Genomic DNA, 5,270 nt, shown 5'->3' with positions numbered 1-5,270 from the left:
TACATCCTCCTATTTAAAACATCTGTTTAGTACTACTGCTGACTACTGTGTCAATTCATGACACTCTTAAAGGACAGACAAACATGTGAGCTTCAGGTTACACTGAGTGAGAGCAACAAAACAGCAACAGTAACACATGCAATGGGAACAAATCATGTGATGCATCTCAGATCTGACATTTATCCAGTGAGGATGTTTTACACACACAAGTGACTTTAATGCTGTTCCCCAACTATGTCTGTCAAGTGCAGCCAGTGCAAATGTGATGCAATCCAATGCAATCCAGGGCAGTGCCTCATGCCAGGGTGAGAGCAGACTGCATTGTATTCCCAGATAAATGGATTTGGGACAGGAGATCACTTTACACACAATTCTTCACATTTATGAAGTATAAGCCTCAATCCAATTTGATGTTTAATGAGCAATTGTTGTTTTTAACTACAGATTATCAACATTAAGGGAATGAGCATGCTTCTTGACATGATTACACAGATGTATACCTGGCTGTTATAACACTGTCCTCTGGCAGTCTGGGTCATTATTTGTCATTATGTATGATCATATGTCTATTACACTGAAACATCTAATTCCCTCACAGCTGTTCTGAAACACAATTTAATGTACCATTTGAGCTAAAATGATATACCATTAGGAACAGTCAACAGAAAACTCAATTTTCTTTCTAAGAAATCGAATATGCATGTAATACACCCAGAAAATTAGTTTCTTATCCCAGATGCAATATTTTCATGTGCTTTTGACTGTGTTTATTGGTCTGAAATGTATACTTCTAGTCATCTTGTGTGGTCAGCACTGTGCACTAGACTCCAGTCTCCTCCATTTGTACCAGTTGTATTAAAATAGGTTTAAATAGGTAAAATAATGTTTAAGAATATACAAAAGTATTTCCCTGTTCAAAGAAAAAGCTTCTTGCTTTTTGCTGACAAGATGATGACAGAGGGGTATTTCTGATGAGAAAATAGAGTTGTGCCACACAGTCCTGCCTCTCGGAATTATTCCTAGACCCTGTTGTGATATATTTATGCATAGATTGGCTGGCTCCCATGTTTTGAGATACTCAAAGAAGCCATGACATTTTTAGAAGACATTATTCTTTACAAAATAAGCAACCAATAAAATAACAACCATTTCTCAGGATTGTGAAATGAGTACACAAATAGAACATACAATTGTACTCAAAGATCCAAACCATTAATGGAAACTATTAATGGCAAAATATTTGTTGTTTTCTCATTGTGAGCTTTACTTTATCCAATACTAATATAAGCTTTTTGTAATGGTTTTGTTTGACCATACCAATGTAATACAATTATTATAGTAGGGTAGAGTAGGGTTAGGTCATGCCATGCAGATATTCTGATTATAACTTTGCCCTTTTTCCACTATTAATGATGTGGTAGCCTGAAAGGTCTTCACTGTGGAGGTTTGCAACATGCCTTTTTCAAGGACCTAAGATGAATCTCGCCGGGGGTCGCAGAGGCAACATAGCATATGGGAGGAGCCTCCTGGAGAGGGGCATGTCTTTCACACTTTCGTACAGTTTTGCTCTGCATTCTGGGGGAACACCTGAGTCTTGCCTTTAGCAATGGGGAAAGAATGAAAAACAGCTGGAATTGATTTGCCTCACCATTACACTGACACACACAGGCACACACATCCACGGCTATCGAGTGCCTGAGGTTATTAATTTAAAAACTGGCAGCACATCAGAGCTCCTGCTGAAAATAGAGAAAAATGTCGTAGCTCAATACAGTTATAGTCTAGCATCCCGAGCTCCCTGGTGCACAAAAGGAGGCTGAATTTAAACTCTATTCTATTCTAAATTTTGTAATTCCAGCTATAAAGTACTGCATATCTTCAGAAATTGAAAGATATATAATCATTATGTTAAGGTAGAAAATGCTTGATGACACATTTGTTGAAATATTTGAATTATGAATGTATTCCAATTTGAACAGTTTTTCTTCTAAGATAGTTTTTTTTTACAATCATGATGTTACTGAAACTGGTGGTCTGCCTTCTCTACACGACCTTCAAATCCATGACACAAATTCTGACATTGCCGAGGACAGCTGGGGATACGAACACTGCTTCCAAGTAAGATCTGTTACTCTTACAGCACATTCTCGTTGGGTTTCCCATGCCAAAAGGAGAAGCGAATATACTTCAAATGCTTAACAGTTTTAGCATCTAAGAAACATTATCCTAGGCTGACAAATCATCATGAAAATATGAGGAGCTGTTCCAGACTTTAATCTCTCAAACAGACAGCTCGCTCTGTCAGGGCCTGTGCGGTCCTAATGAACAAACATCTGAAGATGTATTGGGTTGGAGGGAAAACAATACAGATTTTGGAAAGAAGTAATATTTACACAAAATGTCCTAAATAGGTATATTTCTTAAAAATGGTACAAAAAAACAACAACCATTGTACAAAAATGATTCTTCACTTTGTAGATGGCAGTAGTTATGATTTACTCTTCATCCAAAAGCTACAATGCCCATGCCCAGGCATATTCTTTGTGATTTCCAATTTCCTGCAAGAATCCTAAGGTTATGAAAGCATTTCAGCGTATAAATTGTTCTAAGTAACTTTTACACAAACCCATAAAGATATTTTTTACAACAAAGAGTATACATTTGAGCTCACACCAATTTATTGGTGTCAGCCACTTCATAGAAAAAGAGGAAAACATAAATGGAATATTTCAAAACAGTTGATAATACCCACCTCAGAATATGAAACTTCTCCATCACAGTCCTGGCATTGTTTGCTGCCTCATTAGCATAGTGATGAGTCAGAGCTGCAGGGGCCGGCAACACGGAGAGAGATTTCCTCAGACAGTGATGTCCACTGGGAAGAATGTAAACGATGCCGTGCAAATGAAGTCATCATAACATTCAATTAAGAAATATGATTTTCTCTTCTTATTAAAAGAGCTTTACAGTATAAGAAGCTACTGAAGGTCTTACAAAGAAATTAGGGAACAATCGTAATTAATACTATACCTATGGAACAACCAAACACATCAAACAAATAAATTAATGAAAAGATAAGTCTAAATATACTTATGAATATTGCTGTCAATACCAATACTAGACTCCATTCATGTGAGAAAGATAAAAGCAAGTGCTACGTGTTGTATACTCTTAATAATAACTATTATGATACATGAAATATGGGAGAAAGTGAACCGATTGGAAGTTTAAGGTTTGTAATAAACAGCTGTGAAGTTAAACAAACGATATTCACAAGAAATCATGTGGGGAGAGATGTCATTGTTTCCCCAAATGCAAACATCATGCAACTTTGTTAAAGTTATTCCTGGATGCATGCTATTTGATGATGCTCAATGTATTACAAACTGTCTGACAAATAAGTGATCCTGTGTTATATACCGATCAGCCATTGCATTATGACCACTGACAGGTGAAATAAATAACACTGACAATCTCATTATCATGGCACCTGTCAGTGGGTGGGATATATTTGGCAGCAAAGGAACATTTTGTCCTTAAAGTTGATGTGTTAGAAGCAGGAAAAATGGGCAAGCGTAAGGATCTGAGCGACTTTGACAAGGGCCAAATTGTGATTTGACGACTGGGTCAGAGCATCTCCAAAACTGCAGCTCTTGTGGGGTGTTCCCGGTCTGCAGGGGTCAGTACCTATCAAAAGTGGTCCAAGGAAGGAAAAGCAGTGAACCGGCGACGGGGTCATGGGCAGCCAAGGCTCACTGATGCACGTGGGGAGCGAAGGCTGGCCCGTGTGGTCCGATCCAACTGACGAGCTACTGTAGCTCAAATTGCTGAAAAAGTGAATGCTGGTTCTGATAGAAAGGTGTCAGAACACACAGTGCATCGCAGTTTGTTGCGTATGGGGCTGCGTAGCTGCAGACCAGTCAGGGTGCCCATGCTGACCCCTGTCCACTGCCGAAAGCATCTACAATGGGCACGTGAGCATCAGAACTGGACCACGGAGCAATGGAAGAAGGGGGCCTGGTCTGATGAATCACGAGTTCAAGGTGTTGACTTGGCCTCCAAATTCCCCAGATCCCAATCCAATCGAGCTTCTGTGGGATGTGCTGGACAAACAAGTCCGATCCATGGAGGCCCCACATCGCAACTTACAGGACTTAAAGAATCTGCTGCTAACGTCTTGGTGCCAGATACCACAGCACACCTTCAGAGGTCTAGTGGAGTCCATGCCTCGACGGGTCAGGGCTGTTTTTGCTGCAAAAAGGGAACCTACACAACATTAGGCAGGTGGTCATAATGTTATGGCAGATTGGTGTATAATCTTTACTATCCCAGAGCCAAGAGCAAAACTACAAACAGATCAGAAAGGATTCTATTTTCAAACTGATTTTAACTTAAGTTGTTGACAAATTTAACTGTCTGATAAAACAATTAAAGTATATATGATAGTAACATAAATTCTGATGTGTACTGACAGTCACAGTATGAATGAACGCAGTAGTCTCACGTTCGTAGGAAGAATACTCTCTCTTTGTGTAATCTTCAATTGTTGTGTTGAGTCTAAAGGAAGAGAAAATGACTACGGGCATTTAGAAGAATGTATTATTCCCAAATTAGTTGACTGTGCCTCAGGGGATAGGGATACAAACTGGCCTTAAAGTTTATGTTTTCCAAAACCATCCAAGCATTTTGAATGAAATGATACAAATTTAAACCATAATCAAATCTGGATTAAATAGTTTTCTTTTGATGAGTTCTTCTCACACAGTACAAAATTATGTACAATTAGCTATTGGTTAGTAGGCTTCTGTATGAAATGCAATACTTTGCCATACATTATTTAATTCATTATATCACTTTTAACTTTTAATGTCATTTCAACTTTACAGTGAGGGTGATGGACCCCCAAGGGGAAGTGGATTCAAACAAATCAACCATGACGAGATAATGTGGTTCAGCCCACTGTGAAGAATATGTATTTGTCCTTGCAAGATGCTATTTTTCACAATGCAGCTGAAATATATTGATGGGCTCTGCCATTAAAAACTGGTTGTGAGAAAGGCAGAAATATTAACACGTGCACACCCAGCAATTATTGTACTGAATTAGCAAAATATTCTAGACTGGGGAATGCAATTTTGAAAGTATGTATCATTTAGCAGGATGGCCAGGCACCTTTTTGTTAGTCATTTGAGGAATATGGTAGTAGTCAGTGTAAGGCTGAAGAACAGGCACATGCTGTTACTCAGCAGACAAGACTTTCTACACAATAG

This window comes from Amia ocellicauda, chromosome 20, assembly GCF_036373705.1.
Source record: "Amia ocellicauda isolate fAmiCal2 chromosome 20, fAmiCal2.hap1, whole genome shotgun sequence".
NCBI lineage: Eukaryota > Metazoa > Chordata > Actinopteri > Amiiformes > Amiidae > Amia > Amia ocellicauda.
The sequence above is the reverse complement of the archived record's forward strand: the minus strand, read 5'-3'. Positions refer to the sequence as shown.